Source organism: Buteo buteo, chromosome 5 (assembly GCF_964188355.1).
Source record: "Buteo buteo chromosome 5, bButBut1.hap1.1, whole genome shotgun sequence".
Lineage (NCBI taxonomy): Eukaryota > Metazoa > Chordata > Aves > Accipitriformes > Accipitridae > Buteo > Buteo buteo.
This window is the reverse complement of record NC_134175.1, coordinates 21032813-21054163: the sequence shown is the minus strand read 5'-3', so window position 1 is coordinate 21054163 and position 21351 is coordinate 21032813.

Sequence of the window (21351 nt, the reverse complement as noted above, 5' to 3'; positions counted from 1 at the left end):
ACACTGCCTCTGTCTGCAGTTTTCTGTTTTGCTTTTTGAACAGATGCACCACTTAGGCTACTACATATTAAGCAGAGACCAAAAGTCTTTGATCCTATCACTGGAAAAAGGATTTTTCTTCAATTATGGTTCCATATGTTTCCACTTCTAATAGCCCATGCAGCTGTATGTTAAACAAAAAGCCATGAATCCCTTGACTAACTCAAACTAAGATATTTCATTTTCTGTATCCTAAAGATTCGGCTGTGCCAGCTTCAACTTTCAAATTTCACCACTTTCACTTACTAACATTTAGGGAGGACAGAAAAGTCTCTCAGTTCTAGCTCAGGACTCTTGCAAGAGTTATGCTTCCAAAAGGATTTCTGAATTTATATCCACACCTAGAAATTTTTCCTAAAAGAAAAGAAGAGCTGAGATTAGCCTCAAATTTGACAACTTCCTTAGGCTGGTAGTTTTGTAGGAGCATAATCTACTTTAGGTATTTCATAAACAAAAAGAAAACCCTTGCACCTTCCCATGTTACAGATTCTTCTACTCTTTGAATTCAGAGGATGCCTAAAGTCTTGAGCCCAGGAAGGCTTAAATGAAGACAGAAAGCAGTAGCACCCTTGATAAACAGCACTTAGAAGAGTTTTGTGGGGTTTATTCTTTTCTAAAGGAAGAAAGATTAACCCAGTAACTTAGAAAGTTGAGCATTAACTCAATAGCTTAGATAAGGTCATGGGCATGGGAAGAACAACATCCAAAATCAAGCAAAGAACAGGCAGAGAAAAGAAAAGTTAGTCTTCTAAACCCTTAAGCTTTAGGATACTACTAAGCTATAGACTACAAATATAAAACTCACAGAAAAAAAGAAGAGACCTTCTGTCAGAGAGAAGAGCAGCCATTCCAGTCTACACCAGCACAAAGTCTCCATCTTCTCCCAAAACCGCCCTGCCCAGCCAGCCTTCCCTTGGGCTATGGGACTCTCCTTTATAGTCTCCGAGCCCTCATCATTCACATGCTGACCTTTTGCACCTGGTTTCCCTCCTCCTTGCAAACCAGCAACACTGGCTTGCCCACAGGTGCATGCATTTTCTTGTTTGGGCTTTGCTTGTTTTCTAAGGAAGCGTTGACAGCATAAAGACAAACGAAAAGGGAAGCCAAAGCTGCCACAGTGAAATTGCTACCTCCACGTGTTCATGGTGCAGAGCAAACTGGAAAGACAAAATGGTGGTGTGATCCTCACCTTTAAAGAAAAGAAAATCAAAATCCCCATATTCAAAGAGCATCTTATAAGAACACACTAACCTGTCATCATACTAAAAAAAATTACATGTGCTCTCCTAGAAGGTCTTTTGAATGATAAGAAAAAGAGAAATGAAAGGATTCAGTAAAGATTGGGGAAATCAAAAATCTGTCACAGAAATGACTGCTCATACAAAGCCTTTTTTTTTGAAACCATATAACACCAACAGCTCCTCACCCCCCCATTTTCAAATGTAATAGAATTATACTTCGACAGTCATCTTACCTTTATTAGCCTGTTGTGAAAGCAGAGGATGAATAAACATGTGTCATGTCAGGCCACGCTGTTGAAGTTTCCAAGATCAGACTCTCCTGATGGACGTCCTTTAGCCCTCCTTGGGTACCCCAGTACTGCATTGTTCTTCAGATGAGGCTCCCAGCAGGCTCTCACCCCGTGAGGACACTGCAGCTGGGTAAGAGACCTGGTGACACTCCAGTGGTGGTCAGAGCAGGTGTCCAAGCTGTGGAGGAAAAGTTAATAGAGCTCAAACCCACTTGAAGAGAGCTCAGATGACTTGCAGCTGAGTTTGTTTACACTACTGAGGACCTAATCCTACAACTTTTGCCAAAATTGACCCATATTTGCATCAGAAACAGTTTCTTCAGCTGGCTGTATCCCAATGCACAGTAGTTCTTGTCTGAGTTTATGTCCCAGCTGGAGCTCCTGCCATAGGCAATTTGTCCAGGATAGTCCTGGAGAGGGCTGGGCATAGTGCTGTGCTCATACTCCTCTGTCCTACCTGGCTAATGCAGTAGGGCCTGAGGGACTGGTGTGGATATCAAAAATCAGCACATGTCTAAAGAACAAACACAGATGTTTATTCAAGGGGTTTCAGGTAGCTGGGGGTTAGGAAGCCCAAGGGAGATACACATATAGCTGTTGTAACTTCCTCTGTAACACCACACACCTTGGTGACGTCCAGGAGTCAATTCACAAGTGAGTCCATATCTAGCTTGCCTGTGTTAAACAGTCTTTCCCTTTCTAAATTTTTTTATTTTTTGGTGGGCGGGACAGGCAATAAACTATATTGTGCCTAATTTTTACTTTATTTTGTCTGTTTTGTATTTAACTTGTTACAATTTTCTTGCAGAAGGCAACTTTCTTCCTCTTCATTCCAGAAATGCTTTTGCTATTTTGAATACAGATAGGTGCTCTTCTGTTCCACCTTTCTTGGCACACTTGCTGAAAACTTCAGAATGAAAAATAAATGAATATGATACAGCATAGCACAATGTTTCTGACGCATTTCAGCAGCTCCCCCAGAAGCCCTCATGTGCCGTCCCCAGGCTGAGGCCACACACCATGCCAGACGAAAGCCACCTCAATTCTTATTTCTTGGAACAGCGCTATCTTTACTCACTGAAAAATTCATCTTGTTTTAAAGGCCCCTCCCCCACACCAGCCTCCAGAGAAGATAAGTTTTATCAGTCCAGTGTCAGCAAAGTGATAAAGAAGGGCGCACCACTGTTCCAGCATGAGCCAGACACCGAGGCTTGCTTAGCGGTGCAGCCAAGTGCTTCGGCGGCTGATGATTGAAAGCGGAAGCTTAATGGGGTGAAGGCGAACAAAGAATTAGAATAAATGCTACCTTTTGAAATAGAAAGCAAGCAGCTAAATGGCTTGGCTGAGACAAGAAAGCAGATGTAGAGCAGAGAAGCAGATCTGCAAATCCAGTCTGGATTTCAGATTACAGTTGTGTCACCTTTGCCAGCCAGTACGGTGACAGCCTCTGTCTGGGTGGCCTCCTGCATATCAGCAGGTGTGATGGGAAAAAAATACATGCTCCTCTTGCAAGATCTGATTTATTTCAGAAAATGGTTGTTTTCTGGTCTCCTGAGTAAAGCTTCTTCTAATTAAGTGTTTCCCATTAGAACATGCCACCCCAATTACCTGTACACATATACTAATCTTCAGCCTGATGTATCTGCAGGCTTTAGCAGGATAAGCGTAATCATCTATGAAAGCTTGTGCCAGATAGTGGAGAAGGAAAGGATTTTGTCCTTCCACATTTAAACCAGCTACAAAATCTTGGAAGAGATTTTGCACTGGTGGCAAGCAAGTTGGACCGTGAGAGTACCACAGCAACTCACGTCACATCAAGTAGTGCAAATATTATGGCATTTTAAGAGAACTGGCACACGTGGCTCTGTACCTCCTCCCAGAGGAGTCCTCACCTGGTGGGACTATCCCTTGTCCCCACACAGCCCAAAAGGACCACTCAGAGAGGAATGAATTTAACAGACTGACTCCTGAAGCATCGCAATCTGAAACAAGGGCTGAGCTTGTTCCAAACACGAGGTTAGCAGTGGGCTAGTTGCACAGGGCTCGGGGGCAGGTGAATTCTCACTGTCTTTGTCAGAGGAGGCTATAGCGTAGCAGGAGGAACAGAGAGCCACACTGCCCAAGGGAAACCCCAGGAGAAACCAGGCCATTGGTGATGGTGGGTTGAGCGTGAGGAGCCTGACCTGCACATGTCTCAGTGAGGCAGCGTTGAGACATGATGTTTTATTTGTGCAAGAGGCTGGAGCAGTGGTTGTGGTGTGACTTGAGAAGATGGATCTTTGAACCCCAACTGCACACCTAGGATGAGGCACATAGGCTCTGGCTGTGTCTGGCCACGATGCAGCTGGGACTAACAGGACATAACTAGTAAAGCATCTTCTCTGCCATTTTTCTCCCAGTGGTCTTCTTGTAGAACGCGTTTGATGAATGTGAGTAACCATAAGCCAAGAAGTGAACAGACCTTTGTGCAGCTTGAGGGCCGTCCATGAAAATAATGGGCCAAATTTTAGTATAGATGTATGCTTCAGTAGACTTATTCATACTTTGCCAACAGAAAGTATTTGGCTGCTGTCTCTGGCAGTAAGGGTAGGGGCAGTGCCAGCTGCTGTTCTGATAAGGCAGCTACTAATGGATTTCACCATCAAACAACCCTCACTGAAAACTGTCCAAAGATGCCTGGGTAGACAACATTCATTAGACAGAAAAGAGGAGTTTCTTTGCTGTAAGAGAGGATTGGAAAGCACATCATTCCTACACAGCTGAAGGGAAATGGATACTACTCTGCTCTGACTGCTCTTCCCTGCCTCCAAAGGCAGCGGCAGGGATGCTGTCTTGTCTTGGCAGAGTTGACAAGTGGTAATTATAAATATCTGTCAGACCTTTGGTGTCAATATTTGTAGGTAGCTACCTGACCACTTTTTGAAAACAACAGAGCATATTCTGTACTTGCCATGTTTTAAAATGGATTAAACAATTTCCTGAGGAAACCAAATACGAGTCAAGAGACTGAAGTCAAGTCCAGTCCTTATTAATTACAATTATAACACCATTTGGGTTGACACAAAGGTGAAATTGCATTCAAATCACTTCCAAATTTGTTTGCAGCATGTATGAATCTAATGGAAACCAGTGAGATGTGTTTGCATATTTGAGGAGGGAATTACTGTGCACATACCGATGCCCAGCACAGGTAATATACAGGCATTCTTTTTAATGGCCAAGTTTATGCAGCTAATTCCTCACATTCAGCACCGACTGTACAATAATCCTTTTGACAAATGAGTCAAGAGGCACAGTGCTGCTGAGCATAAAATGCGTTATTGCCTTGCACAGATCTAGGACATGTAGATGAGTGAGGATTAATAGTTACAATTAGAAATGTAAGAGCAGACTGTAGATTGTGAAAATAATTAGCAGATTCTGTAAAGAATTTCCAGCCCCACAAAAATGTTTTAGTGCAGAATACATTTCAAACGGAAACAATAAAAGAAACTCAGCCACGCTCTTCTCATAATGATGCATTTGGGATTGTCAGGACAGGATCTGAAAGCTTGCTGGCTCCTTAACAAGGATGGCTCAATGCTCATAGCCAGCTAGGCACTGTGGCCCGTGCTGGGAGTGGCAGGAAGCCACGTGGCTTCCCAGGGTGGTCTCGGTCACATTGTACCTGTATTCCTACCTGTGCTCTTGTTCTTCTTAGGGCTGTAGGGCTTCATGCTCCTGTAGGATTTATGCTCCCCACGCCCTCTGCCCATAGAGGAAAGCATCAGCAATGCCGTAGTATGTGAGCCCTCTGACCCAGAGCAAGGATGGGGCAGGGGCCCTGATGCAGGATCCGGGCAGGTACATGGAAGGAGCTGCCCTCTGCTCTGGGACCAGGACTGCCCCTGGTCCTTAGGAAGACAGCGGCTGGAGAAAACACCTGTGCTTTGCTGAGGGTGTTTGTTTCCAGCATCCTAATCTGGTCCTGCTTTATGCATTGCTAAAAAAAGAAAATGTGGACATTCCCCAGGAAATTTTAATAATCCTGAAAATGGGTTATAAAGTTATGTTTTTAAAACATAAGTGCTCTTTGACTTTTGGCGTTAGAGGAACATGGTTTTTCTTCTTAAGACGAACTCTGAGATGCCCCCATTTTTCAGGAGCGCTGAATTTCATCAGAGACTGCATGGATTCAGACACCTGCAGTAATGTGGAGAAGTTGGCAAAGGGAGCAGTACAGAAGCGGCCAAACTTAATGGCCATGCTGAAGCAGCTTGGCAAGAAATGGTGCTGGCAGAGAGGCTGAGCTGAGGGACTGCTCAACGCCGAGGTGCCTCCGGAGCAGACCCTTGAGCTCCTGTCCTTTACAGATCTGCCACTCCGCAGCTGCTTCCCAGGTGGGCTGTCTCTGGGATTTAAATAACTAAAATGCCATTCATGAATCATGCTCACTCAGCAATAGAAAACAAGTCTGATTTGCCTTTTTTTTCTCTGTTTGAAGGTAATAGGTGACTGGCGCCTACAATTCCTTAAGAAACTGCTGTCCTCAATTTATCCTTCCAGAAAACTGTCCTCTTATGACTATCCTTTCACAGTTTCCAGAAGACTAGAATAGTGACAGTACTCTGAGAAACCCAGTTAAGAAAATCCAGTCTGGGTTTCAGATGACAGGCTTTAACAGTAAAATAATGGCTCATTGCCAGTAATTTCACTGTGAACTTTGCTTCTGGCCAGGAGACAACATCCCCCCCAGCTACCAACTGAGGGAGGATACCTTAGCAAAGTTTGCAAGTCTCTAACTTGGTGATTAATAAAAAATTCTGGCAGGAAAGGAGCGTATAACGATCAAGTGTAATGAAATGGTAACAATACATCTCGCCAATCAATAAGAACACTCTCTTTGTAAGAACATATTCCTTATTTATAGATCAGCTAGCTTGTGCAGAAGAGGGGAGTTAACAGCTTTCAGTCTGGTTTAGGAGAAAGACTAACTGATGATGTGAAATTACCTGCAATACTTAATCACAGAGATCAAAAGGGTTTTGAGTTTGGGTTTTTTTTTTGTGTGTGTGTGTGTGTAAGCACAGCTTTAAAAATCGTATTATTCCAATATAATTCCCATTGTTGCTGTCAGTGTGGAGTGTCTAAGTGCCTAATATATCTAACACAGATGTGCCAAAGGGCTACAATTAAATCACTCTGCACTCATCTTCTGGTACCAATCAACTTTTTCTCCTCTTAATGAACAGACACATGCTGTTTTATACAGAGTCTGATTGACTGGTTGATATGAAAACATAAAGTGGCAGGAGCTGGTGAAAAGTATTCGTTATTCTCTCTGTCTGGAGCTGCAATAGAAGGCAGTAATTGTTTCTGATTGTGGCAGCCGCTCTCATGCTGACTGATGAGCGCTACAGCACTGGCACAGAGGTTGTGTTAGACAGGACAGTAACCCATTTGTGAGCCCTTCATGGAAGTTGAATCATCCCCAATGTGTTTTATTTTAAATGGTGAACATGGCTTTGAATTGGTATTTTTCTACTACCTGGTCCATAAAAGTCATCTTCGCACCTTTGGCAGGTTTCAAAGGAGGCCTAGTCCAATATTACAGCTCAGGAAACTGAGCCAGAGAGAGGCAAAGCAGGTTTCTCGGCACCTCTAGGCAGCAGAGCCAAAATAACTCATACACTGCAGGAGTCCCCGTCTGTCACACTTGGTACATACTTTGAGACTCATTCAAACTGAAGTCTGCTTGTTGATCTCAATGCTAGACGTAGATGAATTTTTTTCCAGAGCTCAAATATGTTGCATCAAAAATGAAGGTCAGTGATAGAACCAGATGAGGAAGGAACCTCTCATCTGATGAAAGACACCTCCTCAATATCTATGTGCTCTATAGAGACAGTAATGACCATATGCCTGTACTACTGGTCTACAATTTTTGTGGTGCCCTGGGTCTGGGCAAACCCATCCTGTTTGTGTATTACTTTTAAATAACACTCTACATTGGTAGAAAGCTGAGTTTGCCTGAGAAAAAGAGCATCTATCGCCAGCTGAAGCAATGCCCATCATCAAAATACCACATACAGGGTAAAAACCAGCAGGAAAACATGTTACTGTTGAAGCAAATGAAGACTGTTGACATAGGAGTGTGATAGTTATTTTGGAGGGAAAGTCGATTAAATTATGGTCCCCAAATGCAAAACGGTATCAAACCCCAAATCGTTCTTTGGAAATACCTGGGAATTTCAGCTACTTTGTAAGGTAACATCTTAAAGAGCAGATGCAGTGAAAAATGAACAGGTTCTAATTTGGGCTGGATATGAAAGTGTTCATTTCCCCGTGTAAACAGACAGGGTAACATGTGCCCGTGCTCGGCACGCCTGTGCCAGGGTAGCGCATCCCCACGGACACTGGTTTTCCGAACTACACAAAAATCTAAACAAAAACAACAATAAAGCAGACCACACTTTTTCACCCTGAAAGAGCATGAGAGAAAACATTGAAATTGAATCTCAGTGTTGGCTGAGTCTGTACATTTCCATTGCAAGTATTCAACTTTCTTTTCCTAAACAATAGTAATAAACTTTCCCTGCATAAAGCACTCAGAACAAGTGCTGAAATCAAATTATAAACCTGTGCCTTTTGTAAAAGAATTAGAAAAAAAAATAAAAATGCGCTTATAATTGTCAGTTGACAACCAGTGGTTCCCATAAAGGCTGTTTTAATACCATGCTGCAATGACAGAATTACATTAAATTCCTCAGTAGATAATCATAGTTTTAAATTAGTTAAAAATATTGCTGTGCTCTTTGGAGGGCTTCGCAAGTTTAACCACAATTTTTCTGTGGTTTTTTTTTTTAATCTATTTTTGTTTGTTGGTGGGGACTGCCAAAGTTTGTGTAGATATTTAAGCCCAAGACGGCATCTTAGCTTAGCCATCTGTGAAAACAAAAGCGAGTAAAAATATAGCTTTGAATAAATAAATGAAGCACTGAGGGAATTTCATACTCGATATAAATAATTGCAGCTATAGCTTGTTGCTATGCAGTTAAGAAAAACATTTCTCTTATCCTTGGTGAAGACCCATTTCTTTAAAAGGTTTCACTTTTAAACATGAAGACAATGAAACATTAAGATTTTTCCATCTTCCACTTCAAGTGTACATGTGAGATCAATGCCTTGCTGTCTGGTTTGATAAAAATGAATGCAAAAGCTCTGGAGAGAGACAGCAGAGGCTCCCGGCAGCTGACACTCATCAGCACCGACACTTTCCATGATCTCAGCCAAAGGCCAGGGGCTTTCGGCTTGGGGCCCCATCCAGTAGGGCTTGACATTCAGGTGCCCTATGGAAGGACCAAGCATGAGAAACTGAGGCTCCTTCTCTTTTGGGGGGGTCAAGGAGAGCTGTAAGGCATCAGCTTTGAGAAGGTGGCACTCACTTCCTAGGTATGGCAAGAAAAGTCACTTTATAATGAGCACATGGGAAAAACTCTGAGGGCAACAAAAAGAAGGGAAAGCAAGGGCAGTTCTGGCAGCAATATTTTTTCCCTGATTTTTTTTTCTTTTTTTCTTTTTTTTCTTTTTTTTCCCATTTCACCTATTGGAAGGTGGCACATTTTGTCGCAGGGCAATACTTATAGGGGAGGGTTGGTTTAGGAACTTGTCCTTGAACAATTCATCACAACTATATATTTAACCATGGTGCTGAGCCATAAGCCTCAGCTCCAAAGCCAAGCAAAGCATAGACCTCCTGGACATAATATGTAGAAATTACAGACTTTTTTGTAATAAAAGCTGTCTTGTGATGGCCACCCTGAAGGCACAAACCCGGAGATGTCGTGCTGCTTTTGGAGTGCCACAAGGGCAAGGGCTCCCGCACGCAGCCCCTGCCTCCTGCCAGCACTGGCTGAGCCTTAACGCCTGCATCTTTGGGGAGCCAGGGACACACCAGGTCTGCCAGGGGCTGCCCGAGAGGTCATTGCAGATAGCCCCAAACAAGGGAAATGCTTGAATAATATAGTGCGACTCCCTCCCCATGTGCCACTTTCATTTTAAGCCTGAGGATGAAGCCTATGAGGATCAGAGCACCTGCATAATAAAAACATAAAACCTACAGCTATTATGCTTCCATCTATTCTGTGTTTCTCATGGGAATTTTCAGCCCTCATTTCTCCATTTCAAGTCCTGACAGGCCTTTTCTGATCATTGCTTTAGACCTGCTTTGCAACAGTACACAGGGTCCTTAGCTCTCAGTGAGGCCACATGCACGCTTAGAATACACAAATGTGTGAACATTTATGTATATGTACGGGGAGAACAGCAAAACCAACAGCTTTCTTCAGCCCCAGAAAAGCTCAACATTTTTTGCCTCCTGTTTGTCTTGTTTCTCTGAGAAAAAACATTGGACTTTCTTGGCTGAAAGCTGTCATCTTCAATGAAAAGCTGATTATACAGTGGAAGTAAATAATAAGAGCATGATTCTGTCTGGTTGCCTGGGCTAAATTCATGAAAAAACCCTCAGTTGGCACGCAATAATTTCCTCATGAAAAGCAGTGTTTTCTTAAGGAAATAGTGACAATTTGCCTTGGACCAAATTAGTGAAGATATAATCTGTCTTCACATTGAAGATGTCAAATTTGCATGCAAATAATTGTGGCATGAGAACTGGTGGTGTCACACAGCTTTAATGATGGTTTGCAGTAAAAATACCAAGAGAACAAACACCTGCTCTACAGCTTCTGCGGGTTGCCAGCGTATTATTATTGGTTCTGACCTTCTAATTGCCTCTTTATTTTCTGCTCCTGGCTGCATGGTGAATAACATGAGTGCTCTTTCAACTCCTACGTGTCCCCTGTGTGCTCCCCCCTTCCTCCTCTCTCTCTCTCTCTGAAAATAAATAAACTACCAATTTAATGACTAACTAGCCTGTACTCTCGGAAGAGTTTCCTGAGCCTTTGTAAAAACGTTGAGCTTTGAACATTTTTCAAACCGAAATCAGTATTTTCGTCTCTCTTTCTCTTAACTTTCTGTATATGCCAGTGAGGAGCATTTTAATTAGAGCACTGTCTGCACGACGCTACAGCCCACCTGCCTCTTTCCTGCTGGGCGTGGGGAAAAATGCTATAGTGGCTGCTCATATGCAGCAAAAGCAGGAAAGAAGCTTATAAACCGGGAGGAGGAATGTTAAAGACCAGGGCGCCGGGCACGGTGGGGCGCGGCTGCCGGGGCACGGCTGGTACCCGGGCGGCGGCGGTGCGGGGATGCTGCGGGGGGGCGAAGCTGAGGAGGGGGATGCTGAGGCGGGGGGATGCTGAGGCGGGGGGATGCTGAGGCGGGGGGATGCTGGCGAGATGCTGCGCAGCGCTCCCGGGGGTGGCAGGCACCGTGTCACGCCTCTGCTGAAGGGAGCAGGATGAGCTCTTGGGACTGCGGGAAGCGCTTCCAGAAAAATATCGGCACGTGTGTAATTGCCAGAAATAACGGGTGCGGCGGGGCGGGGGGGGGGAGCGGCAGAGCCTGAGCCCCCCGAGGGGCACCGGGCGGGTCCCCGCCGCCGGGCCGGGGGGGGCTGCAGTGCTGGCCGACAGCCATGAGATGGCACTGCTGCCCCACACAAAAGCAGGTACCGGCTAATTTGTCAGACAGACCAGAAAGGCGGAGATGTGGCCGCTTCGTGCCTAGCTTCATTCCAGCCCCCCGCCCCCCCCCCCAAAAAAAAAACCAACCCAACCCGACCTGTCTTGCTTTAGCCCTGGTCCCTTCGCGGTCGCTCCCGCTGAGCCCCAGAGACGTCACCGCTGCTCCGGTCCGGAGGCACCGCCCGTGTCAGCGCCTCGCGTCCTGCGGCGCAAGTCTGCGCCCCAACTCCCCAACTCCCACCGCTGAGCGCCCAGCGCCTTTTGGCCTGCGAAGAGACGGCACAGAAATGTAAGGCTTGCACCATTGCTAAAGCTCCTAAACTGTGGCTGCTTCACGTCACTTTTTTTCTGGAAAGAGACAGCCAAGTTTCAGCCATTTTTCTGAGAGGCTCCAGTAAAAAATATATAGTAATTCCCTTTAGATTTATAGTCTGACTCGGTATTTAGAAACAGTAATGAGGGATTTTAAGCAGTGGTCTAACGTACCTGCCATGGCCTGCTTGCTATAACATAGCTTTTATTCTTGTCTCAAATCTTCTGATTCAGAAAGTCAATTTTGTAGGAAGGGCAGGATCTTCAGTATTATTTTTTCATCTATCTACAACTAGGCTTGATGTTGTTCAGCTCTTCAGTGTTCAAAATAAGTGTAAATGCATGCTAGCAGGGAGAAGACTTAAGTTTCTGGTGAGGTAAATACTCTGCTTTCCTGCCATATTCCATGTGCTATGGCGAATGAAAAGTTCCATCCCAAGTAACTCAGGGACAGGTGTCCTGTGTTAGCACTTAGCAATTCCTCCCTCCCCAAACTTCCAAGACAATTGCATGCTTTTCACCCTAGATGAGGTGGAAAGTAAATGAGGTTTATCCAACCTCATAATCAGCAAATCCTTCAGAAGACTGGCACTGTCTGCTATTAGACAAGGACTGCAGAGATACAGATAAGGAAAGCGAGTCTAGGAAGCACAGTCTTACTGAGGTATATAAATATGCCTTGTATTAATAGCTGTTTATTAAAATAGGTTATAAAATACATTTTCAAAGTTCAGATGAGTGACCATCTTAGCCATTAACATCCCAGGAATATACTTAGATCAAAGTTTTATGACCTCTATTTATTACGGCAGATAGCACTACCTGAAAATGCCCACTTTTAAAAGCTTATTACTGTCAAACTCCTTATTTAGGCCAGTGATTTGACATTCTTGCATGAGTGAACGTTAAAGTTTTTGCCTTTTTAACCTCCTAATCCTGGTGCATTAATCATTTATAACCGATTCTATTCTATGTGTCTTTTTGGTGTTATTGGATTCTTATCTTTCATTCCAGTCTAGGTTTCTGATTTAATATATTAAAAACCTCAGTTCAGCTTTGCTTTCCTTATTAAGATAGAAAAGAAGCAGAAACTTACAGAGTGCTGAAAGAAAAGTACAATATATAATTTTTTCTTTTTTTTAAGAAAATTAAAAGGTTTTAGTTTAAAAGGAAGGAAGATTATGTCGTCCTCTCTTGTGGCACCCCTTTATGATTGTCATATGAATGCAGAGAATTATTTTTAATTTTGAGCAAGTACATTTGTCTGCTCTCCCTTAGCCAGTTTCGTTCAGATAGCGAGGTCAAACCCTGCAGCCCTAATTCTGCTGGTGGGTCTCAGCAAGCTCTTGCTTCTCCAGAGTGCTGCTGGAAATCTCTCCCTGGGGACCTGCTGGCAGGGTCACAGTCTGGAAGGATGTGGACGTCCAATCCTCCTTTATTATCCCGTGTTGCATTCTTCTTCTAACACTTACACTGTAGCTGGGTGAAAAAGTAAAATCAGAGCGCATTCCACCAGCACAAAACCAGCAAAAAATAAAACCAACCTCAAAACCTAAGTATTCATATGAGTAGCAAAACCAAATAAGCCTGATTTGTGTCTCGGAAGTGGCCTATGTTAAAGGCTTTCTTATGACAAAGAAGGGCTGACAGCTGAAAGGTTTGAAAGTGATGAGAAAACTGAGGGGACCAGCTTGGTTGTAGAGCGCTTGTATTTGGAAAGTCCTGGCTATATCCACTATAATAGTATGACAGACTAACAGCCTACCAGATTAGCTTACAAAAGGCAGGTCTGATCCTTCACATGGGTACATCCAAGATGCCTGGCAGATGGATGAACCTCCAACGATAGCAGGATCACACTGCAAATTAAAAATTCATCCATACAGAATTAGACACTTGAGTCACTGTTGGACATAGAAAGAGGGGTGGTTAAAAATACATATTTTTTGAACAAAGATGAAAGGTATAGTATAGAGAGATTTTTATCGATTTTTAAATTAAATTAACCTGCTTTAAATAAAAAAATATCTTGTTCATGCCTGAAGTATACCTGCAATTACGTAAATTTGAACATGAAGTAGTCTTTCTTCCCTGTCCCAGGGAGGCTGTTTAAATTTTTTTATATATATACATATATACACACACACCTGCCTTGTACACTGTATGTCTGTTATAACTTGGTCACACCACGCTCAAGGACCCTGGCAGCAGATGGAAAGAACAAGAGTGGGCAAACTGGTATTTCATTTTCCATTTGGATGTATAAAGCATAAACTGGATGCAAACAGTAATGAAGTAATAGTGTTAGTGGCTTAGACTCAGACTTAACTACTGATTTAGCTGAAAGTGATTTGTATTCGGGCTAAAGGGAACGCATGGGTAAATGGTCTTTTTGTAGCAATAGCTGAAAGCCCTGACGGCCGAGCCTGCCGGTGCAGGGTGAGGAGATGGCAGCCAGCTGCCTCTGGGTGTCAGGAAGAAAATGGTCGTATTGCATTGCCACGCTAGCCACCGTGCTAGGACCCAGCCACCCCAATGCTGACTCACATATTTTTCCAAGATGGCTTGTGAGAAGCTCATGAAATCAATCTGGCAAACCTCCACCTGAGCTACTCAGGTTACCCAACTTACTTTCTGATTTGGTTTTCATCCAAATGAAAAACAAAATTGGAGCACAGCTGGGTGACTCTCACCTCTGGACAGCTTCAGAGAGCCCGGGTCCTCTGTAAGGGCTACAGGGGTACACCCATGTCCTCGGGTGCAGGTTTCCCAGAATGGGACATGCCCTGATACCCAACTGTGATCCAACCCAAAAAATGGGATTCTACCAGCTTTGCAGTGCTTCAGACCCAGGGTGGTAAAATCCTGACAGACCTCACTGTCATTCAGTGTTTTGCTGCTGTAATTAATCCCTGGTTCAGCTGCCAGTTATTGCAGATGTCCTTCTGCAGACAAAAAGGGACTTTCCCCCCCCCATTTATTTTTTGCAAGTTCCCTGACCTGGAAACCCAACATTTTCTGGTTCACACTTATGCACATTTCAGCTCTTCTCCTTGAGTCCTGTTCAGGATCTGTACTGACAGCAAAATGGCACAGACAGTAGAGGCTGCACCCAGCCAGAGGAAATGCGATCAACATAGCCTAGTCAGGTTGCTCAGCCTCAGTTATTCCTCCTTTACTACCTAAATTCATTTATTCCAGCATCCATTTCAAGTGATTGCTTTCTGTACAACATTTTCTACAAGCTACCCAGCTCCACAAGTACAGCAAATGGAAAGATTCACCCCTGCTTTAACATCCCTTAAAACAGACACAGAATCTAGCATTAGTTTTCCCTTGCTTCTTCAAAGAAAAGGGCAAAAAATAGGAAGAACACACTCTACAAACTGACAAGCCTGCCTCTGTTCAGAACACTGCAGAAACTGCCAAAGAATACAGGATTTGTGGGAGAATAATACTGACATACGGCTGCCAAGGTCAGTCAGCCTTGTGCACTGGGCTGGCAAGCCAAAGTTACTTAGAAAAGTAATGGCCATCGGCAGTCAACTTTAAATTTGGCACATGCTTCTCCCCACTGCCCCAATGTAAATGGAAAAACATATTAAACTTGTTCCGCCTTAAGCTGTTTTTCCTCATTTGTTTATTTTCTACAGCTCTTTGAGCTTGAGATGCTCACAACTACTGCTACAAGCATAAAATTCAGCGTTCAGCAAGGGCCTGATGGTTTTCTCAGCTTCTTTGCAGACTACTGGGATTTTATCTCCTTAATAGGGTAGAGATGCCAATTGGAAAGGTCAGGAAAATAAACTGGGTCATCACAATCTAATCCTCCAATTTCATCATGCATATGCATTTCTTGTGTCCATCTCATGCCAAAACCTGATACTTCACGCTCTTACCAACAGTAGCTGTTGCTTATGGTGGATATCACCAGAGGCTGAGATGGATTACTCCTCTAACATCATTACCTGCTCTAAGTACAAAGGCAGATATAGTATGTACACCTACCACTCGCAAGGGAGCGGCACACGCGGGGCTATTGCAGGAAGCCCTGCACCCTCAGGGCAACTGGGGAAGGGCTGGGTGCCCTGGGCTGGGCTGAACTGGGGCTCCCAGCCCGGGGTGGGTCCATGCGGGTCCCAGCTGGGGCTGCTCAGGGCCTCGCACCGGCCCTAACAACTATTTCCAAACTACAAACTCCCTCTCCCTGGAGATGGCAAGTAGCAAATGAAATAGCAGAGCTAGTGAAAAAGTGGTTAACAAGAGCTTTAGCAGAAGAATAGAAGAACGTGGAAATAAGCCCCCGCCATTTCTTACATTATCTGAGAGCTGTTCAGCCATGAATTGTCTGTAATAATTAGCATGAGAATATCTCCTTGATGACATTCATACTGCATAAAAGGGTCTGCATTTCCTCCATCAAAGTGCATATTTATGAACTGAATCTCCGAAAGACGGAGCCTTTGATAGTATTATTTTAATATTTTTTGCATATGACTTAGAAGTTCAAACTTCAAGAAGCCCTAATAATAAAAAAGACTATCAGATTTCTGCTAGTCACCTCCATTTCTAGTAAACACAAACACATATATGGGAGTCACTGTTTAAATATGAAAGTGATAGACTATACAAGATAGAACAACATGAATAAATTTACTTTTGATCTTTAATGATCCTGAGAATAGTGACTTGAAAAACCCAACCTTGAATGCTGAAGGCATTACATGGCATATGGTTTTCTCATTTCCCATTTATTTCTTGACCCCAGTGACAGCCTATTCTGAGTCACACTGAAAAAACTCTACTTTCTGTGTATGTCTCTGTGTGCGCATGCTTCTGCTCCTTTGATGTTCAATACCTCTTATTTCATATACCTGATTACTGCAATTCCTCATAACTTAAGCTTGATCCAGAACTAGTCTCCTCAAGGGCAGGATTACAGGACTCACATCCGTCAGAGGTAGGACTGTGAGGACGTACGATAGACATGCTGCCACCAGCTTGAGTAGCTTGAGTTTGACAGTCTTAGACGTGGGGAATGGCAGTTCCTCTTCTTATGTGTAAAACTTACTGGAGATTTGTCAACAGCCCCTACCCAAAGCTGGTGGACTTGTAGCTTCTTCTACTTACTACAGTGCTGGTGTTATTTCTAGCACTTTGTTTTAGCACGTACACCAAACAGGTGTCTGAAAGGCAGATGATGGTTACTTTCTGAAGTGTTTATAGAGAAAATATTCCATTTGGTTACTCTCCTTTGGGGCAAAAATGGGCAAGCATGTGAATTATCCCAGGCTTGGACAACTCAGGCTGAAAGGGGACCCAGGGTGGGAGTGTGTGGAGGAAGTTGTGTACAAGAGGAGGTGATGGGCCACCAAGCCTGGTGCCATGGGATGCTTAAGTTCATTTTCTCCCAAAACCAAGTCCTCCCCACCTCTTCTGCAGTGCCCATTAGAAACGAATCCCCTGTGGGCTGCATCTGCTCTTCCTTTGGTTTGCAAGACTGGTGAAGACATTAATCCATCCATAATGGCTTTGGAGCTGTAGCAGCCTGCTGCAGATCTATGAATTGCAACATAAAAAAAGTTTGGTTACTCACTAGTTTTTAGAGATTGCTAATGTAAAGTTTGGAAAGTTGAGGAGAAAATAAAAGGAAATATTAGTGAAGTACAGTCTCTCTGGGAACAGAGAAGGAACTTTTAGAGTGATATCAAACCCAATGTTTTTCCTACTACATGGCACTGCCTGAAAATCTTCCTATAAGCTTTCCACATGGCGTCATTTTATTTCAGTGTTGTCTGTATTAGGCAATTACAATTCCTGTAGCTAAAACTTTCTTCTTTTGTTAGAAAGCCAACAATTTTCAGTTGCATAATTTCAAATTTATATTAGTTGGACAAATTCTTTGACATTTGGCATGCATTTCTAAAGCTCCATTTCTAATATAACTTACATTATTTAACAACAAATAATTTGTACTTAATTCATGAATGCAGATAGCAGTACATTTTATGCACAAACAAAATAATGAGTAGTGCATTTTTTACTCTTAGGGATAAGAATGATCTGGATGGATACCAGCTAAATCTTCTTATGGAAGAAAATAAGTAATATTCGCTAAACAAACAACTATTCAAGGCATCTTGATTTTTCTGAAAATTGAACAGAATATTCTGAATAAAAAAAAATCCAGGAAAAAATCTTTTCACACTTTAAAAAATTCTGGAAATACTACGGTTTAGCCTGGCATGCATATTAACTGCTCAAAACAGTAACAATAGTGAATGATTGTATTTGCAGGAAGATTAAAAAAATAATATTCCTTATCTTTCAGCTGTTATTTACCTTCTTAAGAAGTAAGTTCTTTGATGCAGTGATTGACCTTTAGTGGCCAAATATGCCCTTGCTCAATATCTTTGAGTGTTACAGGAATTAAATTAGTATACAAAAATACTGTGTATTTATACTTGTCCTTATAAAGAAGAAAGTATTATAGAGACCAGTTTCTTACCCCAATGAAGTTGCAAATATTTTTTGAGATCTTCAGTGAAGAATGATTCATTTGTCCTGGTATGCCCCACTAGCTGATAGATGATTTGGCAAAAAACAATGTATTCAACACCAGCAGCTCTTCGGAGCTATTCTGATCTTCTCCTGATAAAACACACAGTGAATCTAAGTATGTGCTTCTTAATTAACATGAGAAATAAGTTTTATAAAGTATATTTATGAAGGACTTTATAGAATTTGGTCCAGAGACAAATTTAGACCATAATATGCTATTTTCATGTAGCGACTCTGAGGACCATTGAGAGGTTTAATGACTATATTTCAATTCTGCCATGATTCTACCTTTTTTATAAACCATGCCACTGATATCTAGAAATAACTCTTACCACGTCTTTTGCACCATAATTGCTTGGTCGAAACCCCCCTGGGATGAAAGTGAGCCCAGGCGCTCCCTCTGCCCCTCACTCCCTGCGTGAAGGAAGCCACAGGCTCCCCTGCATGTAGGAGCCTGAATGTACTCACCGTGGGGTCTCAACCTGGTCCCCACCACACTCGTGCTGGTTAGATCAGGAATTACTTGGAATAATCTGAAAATGCAGAAATTTAGCACGTCTCCACTTCTTTTTTTTTCATTCTGAAACAGCGTAAGAAAAGAATGGGTGAAATCAGTCAGAAAATGGATACAAAGAAGAAAATGTTGATCTGTACATCACAAACACAAATACTGTAAAATTCTCGTCCTGATCAGAAAACAACCACATAATTCAGAATATGCAGAAGTGGCTGGCTGTTTTCAGAAAATGTTAATTCATCGCCACCAGAATTTCTTGTGGGAACACACACATTAGTTTTGAAGGATGGTTTTTCTTGGATCCAAGACAAAATTTTTGATCAGAAAAAAGAGAGGATAATTGGCGGTTCAGATGTTCGCAGGGCACGTGGGAATCCTCCCCACTCTATTCAAGTCTCCATTTTGCTTGTAAAAGGAAACTTAAATGTGAATCTCCCAGGTGAACATTTTAGCTACTGTCTAATCTGAGATGGGTGAGATTTCACAAAAGAGCTTCACAGGGTTTTAATTGCATCCTGACTTTGCGCAGGACATCTTTTGGATGCTTGAAAGAGCTGCTGTGACATGAAAGGATGTTTTCAAAGACCAGTGCAGGAACCTGCTCCAGCCCACTCCCCTCCTCACCCCTCCTCCCTCTGCAGAGCAAGTGAGAACCAGGAGCAAGCTTATAGTCCCGTGCTTATAAGGTTATCAGAATAAAAACTCATCCACATGAAAGGAGGAAAAGAAATCCTATTATTGTTAGGATTGATTTAAAAATCACAGTTGTTTTACTCACCATTCTTATTCATAATTCAGCTTATAACTATAAAAGATGAAGGGGAGTATGCCCTACTTTTCCCTTTGTGATGTGACAGCACTTCTCTTGAGTAGCTTTGCCATGAAAACCGGTGGTTGCTCAGTTTCCTCTGCTGTATTTCTCGGCCTCCCACAACACAAAAGGAAAGAAGAAAATCTGGAAAAGGGGGGGAGGAGGAAACACAAACAAAATGTCTCAGGCAATTACAGCCTTCAGACTGACTTGTGCCAGCCCTTTCCTCGCTGTTTGCCTGCAAACTGATCAGTTGACCGTGTCTTTTTCAACTAAAAGGAGGTGTTTGCTCTTATTAATGACTGGAGGACAAATCTAACCTCTAATGGCTGTGACTAATAGCCCAAAGTCGGCAATCTCCACTGAGCAGGAGCCTTAAGAGCATGTCAAAAGGAGATAAATGTAAGTAAGTCAGACCTGTGAAGCCGGAGAACTGGGGTGAAGTCTTTAATCGCTCATGTTCTTGCTAGCACCCATTTATTCCTGCTAAAGGCTTAACCTCTCAAGGTAGCTCTGATGTCTGGGAATTCCAGTGTAGCCACACATTCAAACATGCTGTGCACATGCGTATTGCCTCTGCCATAGCTGCAGTTAGATGTCATCCCATCTACCTCTACAAACCTTCCAACTGTCCAGCCTCTGCCAGGCGGGTTGTCTCTGCACAGAGGCAGAGGTCAGGCAGCGGCGCGTAGGCGATACAGATAGCCTGTCAAAAAGCCCCATCTCTGCTGACTTATTCCTCTGGCAATGTATCAAAGAGGAGCTGGGAAATCCAGTTGACCCCTCAAAGCCTTCCCAGCTTCCTATGCTATTGATTAATGCATCCCAATGAGTTCAGTCATGTCTCTAGGGTTTTTGTGTTTGCATATCTGTATCCATTTCCAAAGAAATTGCTGCTTCCAGTAAGTGGGTCTCCTGTACCTTTTTTTCTGATTCATGAACGTTTGCTGCTGCTGCTGCTGAAGTGCATTTGTGTGTCAGCAGTTCCTTGCTGCCCCAGAAACCTGTGCTTGCTGCCCTGCCTGAATGTGGCTGTGTTTGATTTCTTAGGACTTTGCCTGCTTCTTTGTATAGCTATGATGTCACCTGGAAACCCTTTCCTCAAACCCATTTATTTTGTCCCGTACTTTGGCAGCTATCGATAAACCCTCAGCTGAATGGATCCCACACCAGGAAATATCTCCCAACATGCGGGAAATGCCCTCTCTTCTTGGATTACTGTAAGCGGTGAGGCTCGGCTTGCTGTCAGCCACCTATGATATTGTTGCCTGTTTTTTTCTATTTGCTGAACCTTTATTTTGTACTTATTTCACTCACATTTTTCTTCAATTATGGAACCATTCTACCTGACAATACTGCTAGTTCAGTTTCTCCTTCTCTGTAATTTCACGTGTACGTTCCCCATACTAAGTAGGATCTATTTTCACAGGTCTTTCGCTGTGTGTTGTTTTCCATTTGTTTCTCTTGTGTATTCTGGTCAAGGGAAATCAAACAGAGAGACAGATTCTGCTACTCGCTCTCACTCATGCTACAAACCAGTTTATTCAGGAAAGAGCATTCTGCAAGGATGAAAATGCCAAAAATCAGTGCTTTGATCAGGGAATGGTATTTGAACACATGGTACTGGAGCATTTCATGTAGCTTGTGTGGTCTAAACCAAAAAGACAGTAGTGAACTATTGAAATGCAGTCGGTAGTGTAGGTTCCTCCTTTTTTTTTAAAGTAATGCCCATTTATCTGTTGATGCACAGCAATTGACTAACTCATTTTGACATCTCACAGCTAACCCCAGCAATTTTATTTTAGCGAGCAGTTTCCCAGGCAAGCAGAGTCAAGACTGCTCCCAGGAACTCCTCCCCCAAAGAACTGCTCGCCAGCAGAAATTGTTCGTAGCGCCTCAGTAATCTCAGCAGCAGGATTATTTGGCACACACACTCCAAGACGCAACTTCCAGCTAA